This window comes from Phyllobates terribilis, unplaced genomic scaffold (assembly GCF_046119375.1).
Source record: "Phyllobates terribilis strain yellow unplaced genomic scaffold, ASM4611937v1 Scaffold_13__5_contigs__length_258822181, whole genome shotgun sequence".
NCBI classification, from domain to species: domain Eukaryota; kingdom Metazoa; phylum Chordata; class Amphibia; order Anura; family Dendrobatidae; genus Phyllobates; species Phyllobates terribilis.
The window spans coordinates 128009272-128035071 of NW_027362773.1; positions in this window are offsets into that span (position 1 = coordinate 128009272).

Consider the following 25800-nt stretch of genomic DNA (forward strand, 5'->3'; position numbering starts at 1 on the left):
CGGTGACCCGGTCCGTGCCCAGGGAGTCAGAGTAAGTGGCGTTGTATTAGCGGTAGATGTTGGACGACTACGCCACCCGTTGAATGCAGCGAAGGAGCTGCCGCTGCAGGGCAGACCGCTGAGGCCGGTGGTAGGATTGTGCAGCGTGATAGTATCACCCCCAACGGGAGGGGTATGGCCTCAGGGCAGCCGACGTGGATGATGGGGGTAGCAGGAATCACTCAGAGACGATGCGGTGTAGTTCAGGGTCTTTACTGGTGATAAAGATAGACCCTCCCGGAGTACTGGCTAGCGATCGGGGCCTGGTCAGTCCTTGAGCAGATGGGATCTCCCCTGGCCAGGCGGAGTTGTAGGCCTCCCAAACTGACTGTACTCTTCTGGCTACCTTGCCAGAGGCGGGTATAAGTAGCCCACGTCCCTGAGTGTACCGTGTGGTGCTCACCCGTATGGCCGGTGACTCGGGGCCTTCTAGTAGCTTCCGCTCCATGACGGCGGTGCTGGTCCCACGCGTGTGACCGTGCCTTCGGGTTTCTTGGCCGGAGGACCTGAAATCCCCTGCCGGTCGGTTTCTGCTGCTGGGTAGAAGTTAGTCCCCACAGCCTCGGACTCCGGGTCCGGTGATAGCTTCCCAGTCAGGGCGAGCTCTGCAGCTGCCAGCCCCTGACTCCTTATAGCACTGCTCCCACAGAGCTCCTGATGTTCTTTTCCTATATCTGCTTCTCTTCTCTCCACTTCTTCTCTACACACTAACCCTGCCTCAGCCCTAGGTTTATATAGGGGAAGTTCTTCCCCTCCCAGGACTGGGCAGGAGGTGTGGCATGCATAGGATCCCTGACCAAGAGACCTCCCACCTGCTCTCAGACATAACATTGCTGTTACTGTGGAAACCAGACCCCTGGGGTGCCACACAATGCAATGCATTGTCCCCTGAAGAAACCACCTGTCTAGTGGCAATACATCTGGGGTACATCTTCCCCCATCTGCGCATCTTCACTTTTCTATACGGGTTATGACAGCATGTCTTCATATTGCAAGTGTTTGCGGCATTTTGAGGTGTATTTGAGGTTTATTTCTTGTATATGGCACAGTTGGTTCTATTCATTTATGTTCTATAGGCCTCACGTTCTGTCTGCTTGCAGATTTATTTTTCTCCATTGTTGCATGGTGATCAGGTGTGCATTTCATTGAGACACTGTTTTGCTCAGCAGATTTTTTTAGGCACTTTTTTACCTCTCTTTTGCCACTGTACTTAAGTACTGAGCATATAAAAAAATGATCTTGTTATTTTATTGCCTTATTGTGACAGTGTTTGTATTTGTGATATTTACCGCTAGATACCTGTCATACAAAACATTAAGATCCATAGCACATCTCCAAAACGGGGGCATTCGTCCCCCCTCCTCTCTCACACAGAATCTCTCTAGAGGTATAAGAACTTACAATCTGCAAACCTCTTTTGGTAATAGGACCACGTGTATAACATATGGGAAGAGAGTAAATGACTTATAGCTAGGAGGTGAGGAAACCAATTAACATAGGATAACAAAAGGAGCATGGGTTTATGCATAGATAGAGAAGTGGAGACATCTCCTTTGTCCCCAGGAAAGACATCCTAAGGTGAAAGGAAACTTTTGTTCCCTTCAGGGGAAATGTTACACCTGCAACTAGACACTGGGGCACCGGTGGAAAGCAATGAATATTGAGCTTTGTATAGATCCGATATTGATGAGACATACGTTTTCAACTTCAGGACTAATTGGGGAAGAACATGCATATTTTCTCATAACTGTGACACCTGCCTATGAACCCCAAATCAATAGTGTTCAGACCACTGATACCAGCCATGTCATGTTTCCTCTCTATGGAAAGGTAAAATCCCGATAAAAAACATAGCAGTGATACATCTGTAATCTTCAGAGGCAAAGATATCTCATAAGTTGGGAATTTCACAAAATCCTGATGGACTGAGAACATCCTACAACCCTGCCCAAGTCAAGTCATCAAGGTGGGTGTATGGGTGAAACTTAGGTGCTGATAAAAGGTCAAGGCGAATTATGACCTGTTTTCTAGCAGAGAGATTCATATCAGTGTATGCACAATCCCACTTACTGGACATTTCCAATCAAAGTGCTCTCCATCGCTAAGCTGAATCATCTCTGTGACCAGTGTAGTAAGTTTCATTTGTTAATCCTGTTTGTTTTATGTAACTCTATATGCTGTTTGTTTTGTCCCCTTTATAAAATATTTTGTATATTTTTTATAAACACTGCCTAAAATTCTGGATGAAATATAAAATGTAATAGTTCTGTTCCTTTTGTTTTGTAAACCTCACCCCGAAGCCATACACTACTTGTCAGGTGTCCAATCGGTCTGCATAAATGATTGGTGGTAGCAGCGAGTAGTTCTTGGGTTATTGTGGAGTTATCAGTGACCATTCTATGGTATATACACTGCTCAAAAAAATAAAGGGAACACTTAAACAACAGAATATAACTAGGGTTGAGCGAGTATGTTCTGTGATATGGTTGAATCGCTCTCGTGTGCATGATTTGCAACTGTTTGACAGCTTTATTACATGTGAGGAATGTGTAAGAAATAGATATTCCCCACATGTAATAAAACTGTCAAACAGGTGCAAATCATGCACACGGGAGCGATTCAACCATATCACCGAGCAGCTATAAATACTCAGAGCTTGGCCCGAGCATACTCGGCGAAAGGGTTAATAGAACATACTCGCTCAACACTAAATATAGCTCCAAGTAAATCAAACTTCTGTGAAATCAAACGGACCACTTAGGAAGCAACACTGATTGACAATCAATTTCACATGCTGTTGTGCAAATGGACTAGATAATAGATGGAAATTATTGGCAATTATCAAGACTCCCTAAATAAAGTAGTGTTTCTGCAGGTGGGGACCACAGACTACATCTCAGTACCAATGCTTTCTGGCTGATGTTTTGGTCACTTTTGAATGTTGGTTGTGCTTTCACACTCGTGGTAGCATGAGACGGACTCTACAACACACAGAAGTTGCTCAGGTAGTGCAGCTCATCCAGGATGGCCCATCAATGAGAGCTGTGACAAGAAGGTTTGCTGTGTCTGTCAGCGTAGTGTCCAGAGGCTGGAGGCGCTATCAGGAGACAGGCCAGTGCACCAGGAGACGTGGAGGGGGCCGTAGGAGGGCAACAACCCAGCAGCAGGACCGCTACCTCCGCCTTTGTGCAAGGAGGAACAGGAGGAGCAATGCCAGAGGCCGGCAAAATGACCTCCAGAAGGCCACAAATGTGCATGTGTCTGCACAAACGGTTAGAAACCGACTCCATAAAGGTGGTATGAGGGCCCGACGTCCACAGATGGGGGTTGTGCTCACAGCCCAACACCGTGCAGGACGCTTGGCATTTGCCACAGAACACCAGGATTGGCAAAGTCGCCACTGGTGCCCTGTGCTCTTCACAGATGAAAGCAGGTTCACACTGAGCACATGTGACAGACGTGACAGTCTGGAGACGCCGTGGAGAGCGATCTGCTGCCTGCAACATCCTTCAGAATGACCGGTTTGGCAGTGAATCAGTAATGGTGTGGGGTGGCATTTCTTTGGAGGGCCGCACAGCCCTCCATGTGCTCGCCAGAGGTAGCCTGACTGCCATTAGGTACCGAGATGAGATCCTCAGACCCCTTGTGAGACCATATGCTGGTGTAGTTGGCCCTGGGTTCCTCCTAATTCAGGACAATGCCAGACCTCATGTGGCTGGAGTGTGTCAGCAGTTCCTGCAAGATGAAGGCATTGAAGCTATGGACTGGCCCGCCCGTTCCCCAGACCTGAATCCGATTGAGCACATATGGGACATCATGTCTTGCTCCTTCCACCAACATCATGTTGCACCACAGACTGTCCAGGAGTTGGAGGATGCTTTAGTCCAGGTCTGGGAGGAGATCCCACAGAAGACCTTCCACAAACTCATCAGGAGCATGCCCAGGCGTTGTAGGGAGGTCATACAGGCACGTGGAGGCCACACACAATACTGAGCCTCATTTTGACTTGTTTTAAGGACATTACATCAAAGTTGGATCAGCCTGTAGTGTGTTTTTCCACTTTAATTTTGGGGGTGACTCCAAATCCAGGCCTCCATTGGTTAATAAATTTGATTTCCATTGATGATTTTTGTGTGATTTTGTTGTCAGCACATTCAACTTTGTACAGAACAAAGTATTCAATGAGAATATTTCATTCATAAAGATATAGGATGTTTTATTTGAGTGTTCCCTTTATTTTTTTGAGCAGTGTATTTACAGGGTGGGCCATTTATATGGATACACCTAAATTAAATGGGAATGGTTGGTGATATACCGCACCATACCACCAAGATACGAGATGTGCAGCAACTGAAACAATGGATACTGGAAGCCTGTGCTAGCATTTCTTCCGCGGTGTTGCTATCAGTGTGTCAAGAGTGGGAGAAAAGGGTTGCGTTGACAATCCAACACAATGGGCAGCACTTTGAACACATTTTATAAGAAGTCATAAACTTGTAAAAAACTCATGAAAGAATAAAGTTACGTTAAAACCAAGCACACCATTGCTTTTCTTATGAAATTCTCAACTAGTTTGATGTGTCACATGACCCTCTTCCCATTGAAAAAAATAAAGTTGGATCCAAAATGACCAACTTCAAAATGGCCACCATAGTCACCACCCATGTGGAAAAGTTTTCCCCCTCCCATATACTAATGTGCCACAAACAGGAAGTTGATATCAACAACCATTCCCAGTTAATTTAGGTGTATCCATATAAATGGCCCACCCTGTATATTCCATCTGTTTGAATCGGAGGTGTAAATACCATACACTCACTGTTAGTTTCAGAAAACCTGACCTATTAGTGGAAACAACCTGCGCCTCCTCCATTAATCATCGGGCAATCACGTAATTGTCCAGACTATAGGGGGCAGTGGAGAGCTGTTTTTGTGAAAAAAAAAAGAAAACAGAGGGTGAATCTGCACAACCTCCTAGACTGTGATCTTTGACAATTGGTGGCAGTGGCGGGATTCTGTGTGGTCTCTCCAGTGTCATTCATTTAACAATAGTCGTTTATTTATTCATTGTATCTGCTATCTCCGTCAGATTGGGGGTCTTATGTCCTGACAAGGGATTTGTCTGATTATCTTGTGTGCTAGCCTTTTGGCTTTTTAAGTTTTTTTATATGTGTTTTTGGCTTTGATGTTTAATAATAATTACATTAATACATTAGGGTGATCCCTTCTCTATTGCATACTTTCTTTTTCCTTTTTGCTAGTTCAGATGGAACTGAATATACAAGTAATGAGACACAAAGTGTTTTAAGGAAAAATGGAATCGTGTTTCAGACCACTGTACCATACAACTCTGAACAAAATGGTGTAGCGGATAGAAGGCACCGGACACTTCGTGAAAGTGGAAGAAGTATGCTATTTGACGCAGATTTGCCAACAACATATTGGGGTGAAGCAATCATGACAGCTTGCTATCTTCAAACAGACTACCAGATAAAGCTACTGAGAAAACTCCTTTTGAGCAATGGAAAAGCAAGAAACTTGAACTAGAACACATACGAATATTCAGAAGTAAAGTATTTGTACATTCCCAAAGAAAAACGTACCAAGTGGGAACTTATGCAAAAGAACGTATCCTGGTGGGCTACAGTGAAACCTAGAAAGGATATAAAATCCTGCACCCAGAAATGAACAATGTCACAATAAGCAGAGATGATTGATAAGAAATTCATGTCGCTCAATTTTCATGCTATCATACCAGTAGTCCAGCTGGAGCAACAACAATCTCAGTCACAATTTGAAAATAATAAGGAATAGGATGTAGAAGTTTGGTTAGGTTCTTCAACCACTGAAGAAGCAACAGAAAAATCAGGTGAACCTGAAGTCCAAAGATTGTCAAGATCAAACAAGGGTATACTAGCTAAGCTTCTATCCTACTTTGTCATAACACTACCTGAGTTAGAGCCGCAATCATGGGATGAGATTCAACAACTATTTATCCATGAAAAACTGAAGTGGATTAATGCTGCTCCCTTCATCAACTTCAAACTTGGAAACTCACCATACTACCACAAGGCAAGAAAGCAATCAAATGTAAATGGGATTTTAAGACCAAGTATGATTCTGAAGGCAAGGTTCACAGATGTAAAGCAAGATTAGTCGCAAAAGGATATTCTCAAAAATATAGTGAATATTATGATTAGTGATGAGCAAGCACTAAAATGCTCGGGTACTCGTTGTTCGAGTTGAGAAAATTGGAATGCTCGAGTGCTCGGACCGAGTAAGGAGCCCAATGTAAGTCTATGGGAAACTCAAGCATTTTTCCGGTGGCTCCCCCCGGTGGTCTGCAGAGGGCCTAAAAATTGCCCAAATCAATGGGTACAGTGCTCAAATGACATGGGAACAGCATGGGGAAGATTCCTGGTAGCATTTCTGACTCCCAGGTCACTGCTGTCAAAAACATCAGAGGTATTAAGCCACTTTTACGGACTGACAATAAAACATACAAAAACAAAACCAAAATGGATTTTCCTGGGAAATATGTTAAGGAACATACTTTCCAGTGTAATGACTTGTATATAAGGCAAAATAAATATACAAAAACAAAAATGCTCATCCACACCTTGGGCTATGTTCACATGTAGCGTTTTTGATGCGTTTTTGCACATTTGCATTGCTTTCAACCAAGACAAATGCATTCACTGGGAAATGTCATTTTAACATTTTACAACATGCTCCTATTTCTTGCATGTGTACCATCTTAGACCTCAGTTCACATTGCTTGTTTTTTTGTCTTGTTTGCATTCTGTGCAAATTAGGGGTGTGGCATCCCTCTTGTTGAGCTGGTTAGTATATATGTAGCTTACCACGGGCTTAGGTGGTCTGATATTGGGACCCGGTTCTATTTGTCTACCCTTTTATATGCATTACTTCAACTTTGATATACCGTAAGGTTTTTAATATAGACAGTGTAGGACCGTCCAAATTTAGGGTCACCTTGTCGCTGGTGGGACGGCTTGTATACTTTTTTTGATCAAAAATAGTTCACTAAGTACCCTATATTACATATGCAACTTTGCTTTACATTTATATATAATGATGGTAGGGTATGAGATATATTTTTTGTCTTTTGTAGGTTTTGTTTCTTATCTGGCCATGTGGTGTGTGACACATCATCAGACACATCCGGTTTCATTTATGATGGAGGGACTCTGAAAGTCACGAAGACTATTTTTATAGGGCCATCAGGTGGCCCTTACTATTCTTAAAGGGCCAGCAGTCGGCTATGCTTTGTTGTTCACATTATTAAAGCTTGGGTCTCCTATACTGTTATTGAATATGCAGTGACTACAATGGCTGCCAAAAATTTGGAGGAACTCCAATGCCAATTGCAAGAGACGTAGAGGTTGGAGGGCCTCCTGCAAAAAATGCTCCCATTATTAGGAAGTGTGTCTCCCATAGTGTTTGCCTATGCAGTGAAGCAATGGCTGCCAAAAATTTGGAGGAACTCCAATGCCCCTTGCAAGAGACGTAGAGGTCAGAGAGCCTCCTGAAAGCAATGTTCCTATTATTAGGAAGTGTGTCTCCCATACTGTTTGCCTATGCAGTGAAGCAACGGCTGCCAAAAATTTGAGTTTATGTTACACTGCTATCAATCAGTGGTGTTGAGAAGTCTGGTCCAATCCAGCCCTTGTTCCTTTTTCTGAAGAGTCAGCCTGTCAGCATTTTCAGTTGACAGGCAGATGCGCTTATCGGTTATAATTCCACCAGCGGCACTAAAAACCCGCTCTGACAAAACACTAGCAGCAGAGCAGGCAAGGACCTCCAAGGCATAGTGAGCCAATTCATGCCACGTGTCCAGCTTGGATACCCAGTAATTGTAAGGCACAGAGGAATCACGAAGAACGTTGGTACGGTCGGCAAGGTACTCCCTCACCATCTTCCGAAACTTTTTCTTCCTTGGGAGAATACCCTGGGCCTCAGGGTCTGTGCAATGGGAGTGTCTGAGAAAACTGTCCCAGAATTTTGACAGTGTTCCCCTGCCTCTGCTGGATTGCATTTGTGCCTCTTTTGCCTGTACTCCTTGATTGTCCAACGAACTGTGACCACTGCTGCCAGTGTTTTCAGATGGGAATTTCTTAAATAATCCAGCAACAAGGGCCTTCTCGTACTGCCCCATTTTATTAGGACTATCCTGCAAGCGTGGGTCTAGAAGTGTCACCAACCAGTAATGATTGTCATCCAAAATTTGAACAACGCGAGGGTCACAGGAAAGGCAGCGTAACATAAACTCAGCCATGTGTGCCAGACTGCAAAGAGGCATGACTTCTGTGTCCTAACCAAGAGGACGACTGACCATGCTCTCCTCCTCATCCTTCTCCTCTTCCTCCTCCCTGTCCTCAGGCCATCCACGCTGAACAGATGGTATGAGAGTTGTAAAGGTAGTACTGTCTATAACGCAGGAAACAAGCTCCTATTCTTCCTCCTCCTTTTCTTCCTCATTGTCACCCAAGCCACGTTGGGATGAGATCAGGCTGGGCAGTGTGTAATCACCCTGTATGGTTCCTTGCTCCATCTCATTGTGCTCCACCTGCAATGCACCCTCTTTAATTGTGAGCAGAGAGCGTATCAGAAGATAGAGATGCGGAAAGGTGATGCTAATTATGGTGTCATTGCCGCTCACCATCTTGGTGGAATCCTCAAAGTTTTGGAGGATGGTACAAATGTCTGACATCCATGTCCACTCCTAAGGTTTTATGTGTGGAGTCTGACCTGAATACCGACGGCCTTGTTGATGCTGGTAGTCAAGAACTGCCCTCTTCTGCTCACAAATCCTTCCTAACATCTGCAATGTAGAGTACCAACGCGTGGGGACATCGCAGATTAGTCAGTGAGCTGGAAGTGGCAAACGCTGCTGAAGCACGGCTGGGGCGGCGGAAGCTGTAACTGACTTTCTAAAATGGGCACACAGGCGGCGTGCTTTGACAAGCAGATCCAACAGATCCGGGTAGGTTTTGAGAAACCCGCTGAACCATGAGGTTAAGCACATGGGCCAGGCATAGTACGAGTGCGAGCTTGCCTCAGAGCCGCCACCAGGTTCCGGCCATTGTCACACACGACGATGCCTGGCTGTAGATTCAGCGGTGTCAGCCACAGATCTGCCTGCTCTTTCAGAGCTGTCCACAACTCTTCAGAGTTGTGCGGTTTGTCACCTAAGCATATTAGCTTCAGCACAGCCTGTTGCCGCTTGGCCGAGGCAGTGCTGCAGTGCTTCCAGCTTGCGACTGATGTGGTCATTTCAGAGATAGAGGCTGAAGAGGAGGAGGAAGAGGTGCAGGAGCTGTGGAATGTGATGGCAACCCTGATTGACCCAAGGCCCGCAATCCTCAGCGTCGGGAGGATGTGTTCCGTCCCAAGGTCGGACTGGGTTCCGGCTTCCACTATATAAACCCAGTGTGCTGTCATTGAGATGTACCATCTGTTATGATCTGCAACAAGTGCTAAGGAAAGAAAGGGGGAAGCTATCCCAACAGTAAGACTAAGCTGAATCTCTACGATGTAGCTGGCTGCCTGTTCCTTGCGAACAGACCCGCCTTAGTCTTCGGCTAGTCTGAACGAAGACCTATAGCATAAGGGGAGGGGTCCCTAAAAGAAATAAGGACTGGAACAAAAATGGGACGCCTCCTGAATAGAGAAAGTTGTTTCAGAACACAAAAAGACAAACTGACAAAAAGGTATTAGAGGTCCCAGAAGGACCAAGCGAACTGACAGAGAAAGGCACCAAAGCACATGGCTAGCAAAACAGTCAAAAAACACTGAAGTCCAGCACAGCCAAAAGGGCGGAGCTGGAATATAAAGGCAGATGGTCACGTGACCGCAAAACACAAGATGGAAAAAACAAACAGGAGGGTTCTAACACCGTCCCTGCCCACAAGCACTTGTCTACGTGTCCGTGGTTAGGTGGACTTTCCTAGTAACTGCATTGTTGAGGGCACATCTAATGTTGTGGGACACTTGCTCAAGTAATGCGGGGACAGCACACCGGGAGAAATAGTGGCGGCTGGGGACCGAGTACCTAGGGACTCCCGCCACCATCAGGTTGCGGAAAGCTTCAATCTCCATGAGCCTAAATGGCAACATTTCGAGCACAAGCATTCACAAAATGTGGGAGTTTAGTAATGTGGCCTGTGGGGCATTGGCTGCGTATTTGCGCTTGCGTTCAAAGGACTTGGGTAGGAATAACTGAACGCTTCGCTGGGAAAAAAGACGTGGACTTGCTTACTGATGGTGCTAGTTGAGAGTGTGCAATGACAAGTGCAGGGCGAGAGGCATCTTGGCATGCGCCATGAACAGGGAATTGGCGTGCACGCACAACAACGGAACAAGCAGTGTTGTCACCTGCAGACACTGTTGCTGGACCCTGGAGTTCGGCCCACTTAGTCGGGTGCATTGCTGCCATGGGCCTGATCATGCTGGTCTTGGTCAGGCTGCTAGTTTTCCTACCCCTGCTAACGCTGGCCCAGCAGGTGGTGCAAATGGCCTTTTTGGGGTTATCTGCAGAGTCTTAATAACCAGACTCGGGAAGACCTAACAGTTGTACTAGCAACTTCCGTCGTGTTGGCGTTAAGAGGAACGCTTTGCTGCCTTGTGTCTGTGGCCACCATGCTGTTTCTCCCTGCCTGTTGTGGTGCTACGCCTCTCTCCCCCTGTGTGCTGCTGTCCTCGCTCTGTATGTCCCCCTTCCAGGTTGGGTCAGTTACTATATCATCCACCACCTTGTCTTCCACTTCCGCACCCTGGTCCTCCTCCTGACTTCCTGGCAATTGTGTTTCATCATCATCATCATCATCCATGTCTTGCAACAGTAATTGCACTTTCCCACCGTCTCCTTCATGTGATCGTGGCTGCTCCAATATTTGGGCATCGCAACACATGCTCTCCTTTGACTCGCTTGAAGCTGGCGGGGCGAGAGGCCCGAATCTACAAATGGAAAAGTGAACAGTAGTGTTGAGCCACCCCCGTAGTGTTCGGGTTCGGTTCGGTTCGTCGAACACCGGGATGTTCGAGGAACTGTTCGTCGAACTGTTCGTCGAACACCTTAGAACACCGTCGAACACCGTTAAAACCAATGGCAGGCAAACAAAAACACATAGAAAACACCTTCAAAGGTGTCCAAAAGCTGACAAACTGCTCAGAAGACGCTTTCTTTAAAAAAGCCGGCCGGCAATTCAGCAGCGGCATACACCGGTACCCGACAATTTAGACAAGAAGGAATAGAGCCTCACACATAGATTAGATAGATAGAAACATGTCAGTCACACATATAAGAAGCACAGTGACAGTGTTGCTTACTGTACTTGTCATTTAGTGTAAAGGATTTATTAAAAAATATAATAGTGTTTTCGTGCACTGTCTCTTTAAAAAAGCCGGCCGGCAATTCAGCAGCGGTACCCGACAATTTATAACAGACAGAATAGAGCTTCACACATAGATTAGATAGATAGAAACATGTCAGTCACATATATATGAAGTACTGTGACAGTGTTGCTTACTGTACTTGTCATTTAGTGTAAAGGATTTATTAAAAAAAATAATAGTGTTTTCATGCACCGTCTCTTTAAAAAAGCCGGCCGGCAATTCAGCATCTGTACCCGACAATTTATAACAGACAGAATAGAGCTTCACACATAGATTAGATAGATAGAAACATGTCAGTCACATATATATGAAGTACAGTGATAGTGTTGGTTACTGTACTTGTCATTTAGTATTAAAATAAAGGATTTATTATTAAAAAAAATTGGCGTGGGGTTCCCCTTAATTTTAGTCTCTAGCGGAGGTTAAGCAGATGGCTGGGGCAGATGTTTGAAGCCTGGGAAGGGGGTAATACCCACGGAGCTTCCCAGGCTACTAATATCAGCCCCCAGTTGAATACATAGCCTTTACTAGCTATTAAAATGGGGGACCCCCCCAAAAAAATGACGTGGGGTCCCCCCTAATTTAATAGCTAGCAAAGGCTAGGCAGACAGCTGGGGGCTGATATTAATAGCCCAGGAAGGGAGCCATGAATATTGGCCCCCTCCCAGGCTAGAAACACCAACCGTCAGCCGCCCCAGAAATGGCGCATTCATAGGATGCGCCAATTCTGGCACTTAGCCTCGCTCTTCCCACTGCCCTGTAGCGGTGGCAGTGGGGTAATAGGGCTGGGGTTGATGTTAGCTTATAATGCCAGCTGACATCAAGCCCAGGTTAGTAATGGAGAGGCGTCTATAAGACACCCCCATTACTAACCCCATAGTCAAAGTTAAAAAAACACAAACACCCAGAATAAAGTCCTTTAATTGAAATAAACACACAATTCTTTATTGTTCTAAATTAAACCATACTTACCGTCACGCCCATTCCAGCTGAAGCCAACGATCTCCTGCAATAAAAGAAAAATAATAAACCAACCTCATCCTTACCTTTCCATGGTTCCCACGACAACTTCAGCTCTGCTACATTGAGATGACAGGCTGGACCACAGCAGAACGCTGCCATCCAGCTTGCCATGCCGCACACACTGAGAAGCGCAGGCATGCTTGCGCTCCTCAGTGTCTGACTGTGACGGCATCCAGATGAGCCGACAATGAACTCGGCTCACCTCATGCACGTCACTGACAGCGTGGGAGAATTCTCACGCTGTAGCGCTGAGTGCAGGAGAATTTTCCCACGCTGTCAGTGACGTGCATGAGGCTGATATTTAAATTTGGCGCACAAATCGGTGATTGGTCGCGGGCAGCGTCCGCGACCAATCAGCACAGTAGTGTTTAACTTTGGCGGCAAGATCAGTGATTGGTCGCGGTCAAGACGGCGACCAATCACCGATTTGTGCGGCACATTTAAATAGCGGCCGCGACCAATTGGATGTCAGCGCCGCTCTCCGGTCCTCCCTTCACACCCTAGCCGCATGGATGTCAGCGGCGCTGCCTGTGCGGATACTTCCGCTCCGAGAATCCGGGACATGAGCGGGCGCTCGCAGCAGAAGTATCCCGACCCGCAGCGCCGCTCCCCGGTCCTCCCTTCACACCCTAGCCGCTGATGTCCCCACAGTATCCGCATGGTGTTACAAAGGTCCGGACATTTGTGTTAAAAATCGCTGATTGGTCGCTGGCGCTGCCCGCGACCAATCACCGATTTGGGCGCCAAATTTAAATATCGGCCGCGACCAATCACCCATCTTGGCTCCACATTTAAACACCGCTGTACTGATTGGTCGCGGACGCTATTTAAATGTGGCGCCAAAATCGGTGATTGGTCGCGCCCAGCGTCGGCGACCAATCAGCACAGCGGTGTTTAAATGTGGAGCCAAGATCGGTGATTGGTTGCGGCCGATATTTAAATTTGGCGCCCAAATCGGTGATTGGTCGCTGGCAGCGCCAGCGACCAATCAGCGATTTTTAACACAGATGTCCGAATCTTTGTAACACCATGCGGATACTGTGGGGACATCAGCGGCTAGGGTGTCAAGGGAGGACCGGGGAGCTGCGCTGCGGGTCGGGATACTTCTGCTGCGAGCAGTCGCTCATTTCCCGGCTTCTCGCAGCGGAAGTATCCAACCAGGCAGCGGCGCTCCCCGGTCCTCACCAATACGATTCGCTGATTGGTCGCGCTCTCCGCATGCGACCAATCAGTGATCTTGTGTAGCATCGGCGTCTCTGCCCCATTCCAGGCAGAGACGCCGTCCCTCTCACCTCCCCGCTCCCGGCGCGGCGTCCTCCAGCGCTGCTCTCCCCGCTGCTTCCGGCGCGCGCTCCTTCCCCGGCAGTGTGCTTAGGGCGCGCGCGCGCGCGCTCCCCCTCTCTTAAAGGGACCGCGCGCGCCGTCCTAAGGAGTCCCCGGCCAATTGCCGGAGGACCTCCCATATAAAAGGCACCTCCTCCAAAATGGAGGTGCCCGAGCAATGTTGTAGCACAGTTCACTACTCTGCTTCAGCCCTCAGGTCCCGTTGCCAGTTTCCTGCCAGAGTCCTGCCAGCCTGCTGTCTAACTCCTGCTTGATTTTCCTGCTACCTGCCTGCCAGCCTGAGGTCCGACGGTCTGCCTTCCAAACTCCTGTCAGTCTGTCTAAGGACCAGCTTGCCCGCTCACCTGGGAGCGCACATCTTCTACCTGCCTGCTTACCTGAGGTCCGACGGTCTGCCTACCAACTCCTGTCAGTCTGTCTAAGGACCAGCCTGCCTGCTCACCTGGGAGCGCACCCCTGTTACCTGCCTGCTAGCCTACCCGGAGGCTCCGTCGTCATGTGCTGTGACCACCTGCCATTCCAGAAACTCCTGCCCGCTCACCTGGGAGCGCACACCTGGTACCTGCCCGCTAGCCTACCTGGAGGCTCCGCCGTCACGAGCTGTGACCACCTGCCATTCCAGAGACTCTCGCTTGCTCACCTGGGAGCACACATCAACCATCTGCCTGCTAGCCTACCTGGAGGCTCTGCCATCACAGGTCGTACCTACCCTTTATCCAGAGACTGCCCCGGTCACTTGCCGTGACCCCCTGCCCGTTCATCCAGAGACTGCCCCGGTCACTTGCCGTGAACTCCTGCCCGTTCTTCCAGAGACTGCCCCGGTCACTTGCCGTGACCTCCTGCCCGTTCCTCCAGAGACTGCCCCGGTCACTTGCCGTGAACTCCTGCCCGTTCTTCCAGAGACTGCCCCGGTCACTTGCCGTGACCTCCTGCCCGTTCCTCCAGAGACTGCCCCGGTCACTTGCCGTAACCTCCAACCCGTTCACTCAGAAACTGTCCCGGTCACCTGCTGTGACTATCTGCCCGTCCTCCCTGGTCGCCACCCGCTCCTTTACAAGGACCGCCCCCTTGTATAGTAGCTCAGAGGTTCCGCCTCCCAGACCCGTTACAGTTTGCTTGGGCCATGGAACCCGGTGGCACCCAAGCTCCCTCGCTTTCGGACCTGTGTCATGAACTGTCCCGTCAAAGGTCCCAACAGGAGTCCATCCTGGGTCACCTGCGGAATGTCAATACTCGCCTGGACACTCTGACTGCTCCACCAGCAACCTCCGCCAGTGCCATGTCTCGCAATCCGGCAGCTCCGCTGCCCACTAATACCATGATATCCTACCCCGGACCCCGGCTTTCTGCACCTCCTCGCTTCGGAGGCGACTCCGCCCAGGCTCGGGGCTTCATAAATCAGTGCACCCTGCACTTTGAACTATTGTCCCATCAGTTTAACTCCGACCGAGCCAAAATTGCATTCATCATGTCCCATCTCACCGGGGAGGCCCTGGCCTGGCTAAATCCTCTATGGGAGAGAGGAGACCCCCTGGTGTCCAACTTGCCTGCTTTTCTCACGGCTTTCCGGAAAGTCTTCGACGAACCCGGACGGAAAACCTCATCCGCATCATCACTGCTACGCCTCCGTCAGGAGAGTCTCACCGTGGGCCAATATGCCATACGGTTCCGTACCCTTGCCTCGGAGCTGGCCTGGGATAATGACGCTCTGGTTTCCGTCTTCTGGGAGGGTCTGTCCGGCCGTATTAAAGATGAACTTGCCGGTCGGGACATTCCTACCACCCTCGATGACCTGATAACTCTTGCCACCCGGATTGACCTGCGGTTCCAGGAGCGTGCCAAAGAGGTCACCCGTGAGAGGAGGTTTCCACGCCTAGCTCCTACTTTTCAGCAACCCGTCACTTCCTCCGTCTCTCCTGAGCCTATGCAAGTCGACCAGACCAAGATGGTCGGTTCTCGCCAAGAATCTCGCCGAGCCGAGGGAAGCTGTTTCTATTGTGGCAGTAAGAAGCACTTCATCCGTTCCTGCCCGGAAAAGCCGGGAAACGCCAGTGTCTAGGACCACTCGGAGAGGTCGTCCTAGACAAAAGTAAGCCCTCTCCGTCTCTGACCTTACCGGTCTCTATTGCTTGGGGAGAGAACCGTCTCTTTGAACTCGCCCATCTGGATTCTGGAGCTGCTGGAAACCTCATCGCCCAGTCTCTGGTAGAGAGATATCATATTCCCACCAAGTCCCTGGCTGAGCCATTGTCTGTTGCCTCCGTGGATGGAAGACTTCTCTCGGAGACCATCCTGCTCGTCACTGAACCTCTAACCCTACAGGTGGGAATGCTGCACTCTGAGGAGATCTCATTCCATGTGCTGTCCGGACTTTCTCACTCCTTGTTGCTAGGTCTACCTTGGCTCCAGACACATGAACCCATATTAAACTGGCGGTCCGGTGAAGTACTCCGATGGGGTCCTGACTGCCATAGGACCTGCCTGGTTCCGGTCCGTCCACTTCGTCCTCAGCCTACTCCAGCTAACTTACCTGGTCTCCCGGCTCCCTACTGGCCCTATGCGGACGTCTTTGGTAAGAAGGAAGCTGAGACGTTGCCGCCTCATAGGCCATACGATTGCCCGATCGACCTGGTACCTGGCACCACTCCTCCCCGTGGGCGTATCTACCCGTTATCTGCAGCCGAGACCCGAGCCATGTCTGAGTACATTGAAGAGAATCTGGCTAGGGGATTTATCCGAAAATCTACCTCCCCGGCTGGAGCCGGATTCTTCTTTGTCAAAAAGAAAGACGGCTCGCTACGTCCCTGTATTGACTACAGAGGACTCAATCTCATTACGGTAAAAAACAAATATCCCCTGCCACTCATCTCCGAATTGTTTGACCGGCTCAAGGGCGCCAGGATCTTCTCCAAGCTGGATCTTCGAGGAGCGTATAATCTGGTCCGTATCCGTCAAGGAGACGAGTGGAAGACGGCATTCAATACCCGGGACGGTCACTACGAGTACCTTGTGATGCCCTTCGGTCTCTGTAATGCTCCCGCGGTCTTTCAGGAACTAGTCAATGACATCTTCCGTGACCTCCTGTACTCCTGCGTAGTGGTATACCTGGACGATATCTTGGTCTTCTCTCCGGATCTCCCCACACACCGGAGGGATGTTCGTCAGGTCCTGCTTAGGCTTCGGCAGAACCACCTTTACGCCAAATACGAGAAGTGCCTCTTCGATCAGACCTCCCTTCCGTTCTTGGGCTATGTCATCTCCCAAACTGGTCTGCAAATGGATCCCGAGAAGCTCTCTTCCGTTCTAAAATGGCCTCGTCCTGAAGGTTTGAAGGCGATACAGCGATTCCTGGGCTTCGCTAATTATTATTGTCTTTTCATCCCACACTTCTCGTCTCGGACTGCTCCCATATCTGCACTTACCCGTAAGGGGGCTAACCCCAGGATATGGTCGCCTGAAGCCGAGGAGGCCTTCCTTTCCCTAAAGAAAGCCTTCGCCTCTGCTCCCGTCCTGCACCGTCCGGACTGTAATAAACAATTCTACCTGGAGGTTGATGCTTCCTCCTCCGGAGCCGGAGCGGTGCTCACCCAGAAGTCTTCTACCGGGAGAATGGTAACGTGCGGCTTCTTCTCCAAAATCTTCTCCTCATCGGAGCGCAACTACTCCATTGGAGACCGGGAATTGCTAGCCATCAAATTGGCACTAGGAGAGTGGCGCTATCTGCTTGAAGGGGCTCTCTACCCGGTAATTATCTACACGGATCACAAAAACCTGGCATATCTCCAAAATGCCCAGAGGCTCAATCCTCGCCAGGCCCGGTGGTCGTTGTTTTTTGCCCGCTTCGACTTCACTCTTCATTTCCGTCCGGCGGACAAGAACGTCAAAGCTGATGCCTTGTCTCGGTCCTTCCTGTCCTCCGATCAAGAGAAGGAACCTACGCACATCATCGACTCCTCCAAGGTGATGAATGTGGCTCCCTTGGATCTAACTCGTCTTCCACCCGGTAAGACGTTCATAGCTGTGCCAGATCGGGAGAGGGTTCTTCACTGGGGACATTCTTCTAAACTAGCTGGCCATGCTGGCCAAAAGAAGACCTTTCAACTTATTGCCCGGCATTACTGGTGGCCTACCCTACGTAAGGACGTGGTAGACTTCGTCGCGGCCTGTTCATCCTGTGCCCGTAACAAAGTTCCCCGACATCTACCTGCCGGCCATCTCCTGCCCCTTCCCGTACCTGCTGCTCCTTGGCAACACATCGCTATGGACTTTATCACCGACCTTCCAGTTTCTGCCGGTTGTACCGTCATATGGGTTGTCGCTGACCGTTTTTCTAAGATGGCCCACTTCATTCCCCTGCCTGGTCTTCCGTCTGCACCCGAGTTGGCTAAAGACTTTATCCGCCACATCTTCCGTCTCCATGGTCTGCCCCTCCACATCGTGTCGGATCGTGGGGTTCAGTTCACCTCTCGTTTCTGGAGAGCCACTTGTAAGCTGCTGGACATTACCCTGGATTTCTCCTCCGCTTACCACCCTCAGTCCAATGGTCAAGTGGAGCGGATCAATCAAATCTTGTCCAGCTACCTCCGGCACTTCGTGGATGCTCACCACTCGGACTGGGTGGATCTCCTACCGTGGGCCGAGTTCTCTTATAACAACCATGAGAGCGAGTCCTCTTCCAAATCCCCGTTCTTTATAGTTGGTGGTCAACATCCCCGGATTCCACTTCCTGTCTCCGTTTCTGTGGACAACCCTGCTGCGGAGTCTCTTGTCAGCGAATTTTCTACTATTTGGGAGAGCACCAGGTCCGCTCTTCTTCTCTCCTCTGTGCGGATGAAGAGATATGCTGATAAGAGACGTCTGGATCCGCCCCAATTCCGTCCGGGAGACAAAGTTTGGCTCTCATCCAAACATGTGCGGCTCAAAATACCCTCCTACAAGTTGGGTCCTCGATTCATCGGTCCCTTCGAAGTCCTCAGGCAAATTAACCCTGTGGCCTACAAATTAAAACTCCCGGCCACCCTACGGATCCCCAACTCCTTCCACGTATCTCTCCTCAAACCCGTTGTCTTTAACTCTTTTTCCAAAAATCCAGGTGCCCCTCCTGCTCCGGTTTCCGCTGATGACATCTTTGAGGTAGAGAGTATTCTGGCCTCCAAGAGGGTAAGAGGAAAAACCTTTTTTCTGGTAGATTGGAAGGGGTTTGGTCCTGAGGAGAGAACTTGGGAACCCAGGGAGAACATCAACGCCCCGCTTCTCCTTGAAAAATTTCTTTCTGGCCAAAAAAAGAGGGGGCCTAAAGGGGGGGGTACTGTAGCATCGGCGTCTCTGCCCCATTCCAGGCAGAGACGCCGTCCCTCTCACCTCCCCGCTCCTGGCGCGGCGTCCTCCAGCGCTGCTCTCCCCGCTGCTTCCGGCGCGCGCTCCTTCCCCGGCAGAGTGCTTAGGGCGCGCGCGCGCGCGCTCCCCCTCTCTTAAAGGGACCGCGCGCGCCGTCCTAAGGAGTCCCCGGCCAATTGCCGGAGGACCTCCCATATAAAAGGCACCTCCTCCAAAATGGAGGTGCCCGAGCAATGTTGTAGCACAGTTCACTACTCTGCTTCAGCCCTCAGGTCCCGTTGCCAGTTTCCTGCCAGAGTCCTGCCAGCCTGCTGTCTAACTCCTGCTTGATTTTCCTGCTACCTGCCTGCCAGCCTGAGGTCCGACGGTCTGCCTTCCAAACTCCTGTCAGTCTGTCTAAGGACCAGCTTGCCCGCTCACCTGGGAGCGCACATCTTCTACCTGCCTGCTTACCTGAGGTCCGACGGTCTGCCTACCAACTCCTGTCAGTCTGTCTAAGGACCAGCCTGCCTGCTCACCTGGGAGCGCACCCATGTTACCTGCCTGCTAGCCTACCCGGAGGCTCCGTCGTCACGTGCTGTGACCACCTGCCATTCCAGAAACTCCTGCCCGCTCACCTGGGAGCGCACACCTGGTACCTGCCCGCTAGCCTACCTGGAGGCTCCGCCGTCACGAGCTGTGACCACCTGCCATTCCAGAGACTCTCGCTTGCTCACCTGGGAGCACACATCAACCATCTGCCTGCTTGCCTACCTGGAGGCTCTGCCATCACAGGTCGTACCTACCCTTTATCCAGAGACTGCCCCGGTCACTTGCCATGACCCCCTGCCCGTTCATCCAGAGACTGCCCCGGTCACTTGCCGTGAACTCCTGCCCGTTCTTCCAGAGACTGCCCCGGTCACTTGCCGTGACCTCCTGCCCGTTCCTCCAGAGACTGCCCCGGTCACTTGCCGTGACCTCCAACCCGTTCACTCAGAGACTGTCCCGGTCACCTGCTGTGACTACCTGCCCGTCCTCCCTGGTCGCCACCCGCTCCTTTACAAGGACCACCCCCTTGTATAGTAGCTCAGAGGTTCCGCCTCCCAGACCCGTTACATCTTGGCGCTAAAGTTAAACACCGCTCTGCTGATTGGTCGCGGACGCTGCCCGCGACCAATCACCGATTTGGGCGCCACATTTAAATAGCGGCCGCGACCAATCAGCGAGCTTGGCGCCAAATTTAAACAACGCTCTGCTGATTGGTCGCGGACCCCAGACGCGTCCAATCAGTGAGATTGGCGCCAAATTTAAACAACGCTCTGCTGATTGGTCGGGGACTCCAGCCGCGACCAATCAGCGAGATTGGCACCAAATTTAAACTCCGCTCTGCTAATTGGTCACGGATGCCGGCCGCGACTAATCAGCATTATTGGCGCCAAATTTAAACACCGCTCTGCTGATTGATCGCGGTCGCCGTCCGCGACCAATCAGCAGTATTGGCGCCAAATTTAAACCCTGCTCGGCTGATTGGTCACGGTTGCCAGCCGCGACCAATCAGCAGTATTGGCGCCAAATTTAAAACCTGCTCGGCTGATTGGTCACGGTTGCCGGCCGCGACCAATCAGCAGTATTGGCGCCAAATTTAAACCCTGCTCGGCTGATTGGTCACGGTTGCCGGCCACGACAAATCAGCAGTATTGGCGCCAAATTTAAACCCCGCTCTGCTGATTGGTCACAGTTGCCGGCTGCGACCAATTAGCGATTTTGGCGCCAAATTTAAACCCCGCTCTGCTGATTGGTCGCGACCGCCGGCCGCGACTAATCAACATTGTTGCCGCCAAATTTAAACACCGCTCTGCTGAATGGTCGCGGTCGTGACCAATCACCATTATTGGCGCCAAATTTAAACACTGCTTTGCTGATTGGTTGCGACGGCAACCAATCAGCATTATTGACGCAAAATGTAAACACCGCTTTGCTGATTGGTCGCGACCGCGACCAATCAGCATTATTGGCGCAAAATTTAAACCCCGCTCTGCTGATTAGTCGCGACCGCTGGCCGTGACCAATCAGCGATATAGTCGCCAAATTTCAACACCGCTTTGCTGATTGGTCGCGGTTGCTGGCCGCGTCCAGTCAGCGATTTTGGCGCCAAATTTAAACACCGCTCTGCTGATTGCGCCGGGTCTGCCGCATACATATTCTAGAATACCCGATGCGTTAGAATCGGGCCACCATCTAGTTTCATGAAATAATTTAAAAAAAAATTGACGTGGGGCTTCGCCCTATATTTGTGTCCAGCCAGGTACAGCAGGCAGGAACGGGCTGCCCCCAACCACCAGCTGCCTATTTGTACCTGGCCGGACACAACAATATAGGGAAGCCCTTTTTTTCTTAATTATTCCATGAATTTCATGAAATAATTAAAAAAAAAAATACGTGGGGCTTCGCCCTATTTTTGTGTCCAGCCAGGTACAACTAGGCAGCTGGGGGCTGGAATCTGCAGCGCAGGGAGGCCCAAGCTTTCTGGGTCCCCCCCGCTGCAAAATGCAGTCCGCAGCCACCCCGGAAAATGGCGCATTCATAGAAGCGCCATCTTCTGGCGCTGTACCCAACTCATCCAGGGCCCTGGTGCGGTGGCTCACTGGGTAATAAAGGAGTTAGGGCCAGCTTGGCATTATCAGCTGGCCCTAAGCCCGAAATTCATGGGGTCATGTCAATATTAGACATGACCGCCATGAATTTCTAGTAAAGTATTTAAAAAAAACACAAACACCCAGAAAAAAGTCCTTTAATTGAAATAAACACACAATTCTTTATTGTTCTAAATTAAACCATACTTACCGTCACGCCCATTCCAGCTGAAGCCAATGTCTTCTGCAATAAAAGAAAAATAATTAAGCAACCTCATCCTTACCTTTCCATGGTTCCCACGACAGCTTCAGCTCTGCTACATCGAGATGACAGGCTGGACCGCAGCAGAACGCTGCCATCCAGCCTGTCATCCCGCAGACACTGAGAAGCGCAGGCATGCTTGCGCTCTGCAGTGTCTGGCTGTGACGGCATAAAGATGAGACGAGTTCATGTCCAATGAACTCGGCGCACCTCATGCACGTCACTGACAGCGTGGGAGAATTCTCCTGCACTCAGCACTTCAGCGTGAGAATTCTCCCACGCTGTCAGTGACGTACATGAGGTCAGCTGAGTTCATTGGACATGAATGAGCTCACCTCATGCACGTCACTGACAGCGTGGGAGAATTCTCACGCTGTAGCGCTGAGTGCAGGAGAATTTTCCCACGCTGTCAGTGACGTGCATGAGGCGAGCTCATTCATGTCCAATGATCTCAGGTCACCTCATGCACGTCACTGACAGCGTGGGAAAATTCTCCTGCACTCAGCGCTACAGCGTGAGAATTCTCCCACGCTGTCAGTGAAGTGCATGAGGTGAGCTCATTCATGTCCAATGAACTCAGCTGACCTCATGTACGTCACTGACAGCGTGGGAGAATTCTCACGCTGAAGTGCTGAGTGCAGGAGAATTCTCCCACGCTGTCAGTGACGTGCATGAGGTGCGCCGAGTTCATTGGACATGAACTCGTCTCATCTTTATGCCGTCACAGCCAGACACTGCAGAGCGCAAGCATGCCTGCGCTTCTCAGTGTCTGCGGGATGACAGGCTGGATGGCAGCGTTCTGCTGCGGTCCAGCCTGTCATCTCGATGTAGCAGAGCTGAAGCTGTCGTGGGAACCATGGAAAGGTAAGGATGAGGTTGCTTTATTATTTTTCTTTTATTGCAGGAGATCGTTGGCTTCAGCTGGAATGGGCGTGACGGTAAGTATGGTTTAATTTAGAACAATAAAGGAATGTGTCTTTATTTCAATTAAAGGACTTTATTCTGGGTGTTTGTGTTTTTTATAACTTTGACTATGGGGTTAGTAATGGGGGTGTCTTATAGACGCCTCTCCATTACTAACCTGGGCTTGATGTCAGCTGGCATTATAAGCTGACATCAACCCCAACCCTATTACCCCCTGCCACCGCACCAGGGCAGCGTGGAAGAGCGAGGCTAAGTGCCAGAATTGGCGCATCCTATGAATGCGCCATTTCTGGGGCGGCTGACGGCTGGTGTTTCTAGCCTGGGAGGGGGCCAATATTCATGGCTCCCTTCCTGGGCTATTAATATCAGCCCCCAGCTGTCTGCCTAGCCTTTGCTAGCTATTAAATTAGGGGGGACCCCACATCATTTTTTTGGGGGGGTCCCCCATTTTAATAGCTAGTAAAGGCTATGTATTCAACTGGGGGCTGATATTAGTAGCCTGGGAAGCTCCGTGGGTATTACCCCCTTCCCAGGCTTCAAACATCTGCCCCAGCCATCTGCTTAACCTCCGCTAGAGACTAAAATTAAGGGGAACCCCACGCCAATTTTTTTAATAATAAATCCTTTATTTTAATACTAAATGACAAGTACAGTAACCAACACTATCACTGTACTTCATATATATGTGACTGACATGTTTCTATCTATCTAATCTATTTCTGAAGCTCTATTCTGTCTGTTATAAATTGTCGGGTACAGATGCTGAATTGCCGGCCGGCTTTTTTAAAGAGACAGTGCATGAAAACACTATTATTTTTTTTAATAAATCCTTTACACTAAATGACAAGTACAGTAAGCAACACTGTCACTGTACTTCATATATATGTGACTGACATGTTTCTATCTATCTAATCTATGTGTGAAGCTCTATTCTGTCTGTTATAAATTGTCGGGTACAGATGCTGAATTGCCGGCCGGCTTTTTTAAAGAGACGGTGCATGAAAACACTATTATTTTTTTTAATAAATCCTTTACACTAAATGACAAGTACAGTAAGCAACACTGTAACTGTACTTCATATATATGTGGCTGACATGTTTCTATCTATCTAATCTATGTGTGATTCTCTATTCCTTCTATTCTAAATTGTTGGGTACAGATGCTGAATTGCCGGCCGGCTTTTTTTAAAGAGACGGTGCATGAAAACACTATTATTTTTTTTAATAAATCCTTTACACTAAATGACAAGTACAGTAAGCAACACTGTCACTGTACTTCATATATATGTGACTGACATGTTTCTATCTATCTAATCTATGTGTGATTCTCTATTCCTTCTATTCTAAATTGTTGGGTACAGATGCTGAATTACCGGCCGGCTTTTTTAAAGAGACGGTGCATGAAAACACTATTATTTTTTTTAATAAATCCTTTACACTAAATGACAAGTACAGTAATCAACACTGTCACTGTACTTCATATATATGTGACTGACATGTTTCTATCTATCTAATCTATGTGTGAAGCTCTATTCTGTCTGTTATAAATTGTCGGGTGCCGCTGCTGAATTGCCGGCCGGCTTTTTTAAAGAGACGGTGCATGAAAACACTATTATTTTTTTTGATAAATCCTTTACACTAAATGACAAGTACAGTAAGCAGCACTTTCACTGTACTTCGTATATATGTGGCTGACATGTTTATATCTATCTAATCTATGTGTGAAGCTCTATTCTTTCGGTTCTAAATTGTCGGGTACCGGTGTATGCCGCTGCTGAATTGCCGGCTTTTCATGTTTCACTGTTGGCACTGTTCCCATCGATTTGGGCAATCACTGTAATGCCACAACCACCATGGCTGTGGCATTACAGTGAGTGGCAGACAATCCCTGCATGATTGGTGCTCTAAATAGCGCCAGACATGCAGGACACGCTTTTAGTGCACGAACAGTTATCGAACATAACCTCGAACAGCCGAATTTTTTGCAAATCGTTCGGGTTCGTCGAACAACTCGAACACCGCCCAAAACAGCTCGAATTTGAGATTGGCGAACAGTTCTAGTCGAACACCGCTCATCTCTAGTGAACAGCTCTTCTGAGTGTCCAAGTGTGGGATCAGTTGTCACCGGGCACTCGGCATGGTGGGAGGAAGGAGGATCTTGAGCATGTGGAAGACAGGGTGGTGGTGGTGGTGGTTAAGTGACTGGAAGCATTATCTGCTATACAACCAATAACCTTTTGACACTGCTCTGTGTTTAATAATGGTGTTCTGCAGTCCCCTAGTAATTGGGACAGGAAGGTCGAGCAACATGATGTGGGTGTTTGTTGTGGCACAATTTCAGCTTGCCCACTGCCACGTCCTCGGCCTCTGCATGTACCATCACCATCAAGTCCACTCCCCCATCCCTTGCCACGCACCTTGCCCATTTTTAATGGAGGACAATATTTTCCACGTTCACGAGAAATGGCTAATTTTGGAACGCAGTTATATATGATACATCTGGATATGTGATACAGACACCTAGTGTGAATAGCTTGACCGACATACTGCAACAGAATGGAAAAGGAGGCCAATATTTTCCATGTTCAGTTTAAATTTCTGGAATTTTATTTCTGAAATATGGAACAGATCTGGCTTTATTCTACAGTGAGAACAAGCAAATGGAGGAGAAAAATGATGTACTCTGGATTTCTTTTTAAGCAAATAACCAGGATTAAGATAAAAAAAAAAAATTCCCTGGCCACTGATATCTGGTGCTATGTCTACAAATATCTGTAAGAACAGCAGCAGCAGGAACGTTCAATGGACCCTCTTGCCTATATGCACTGCAGTCTGACACATACAC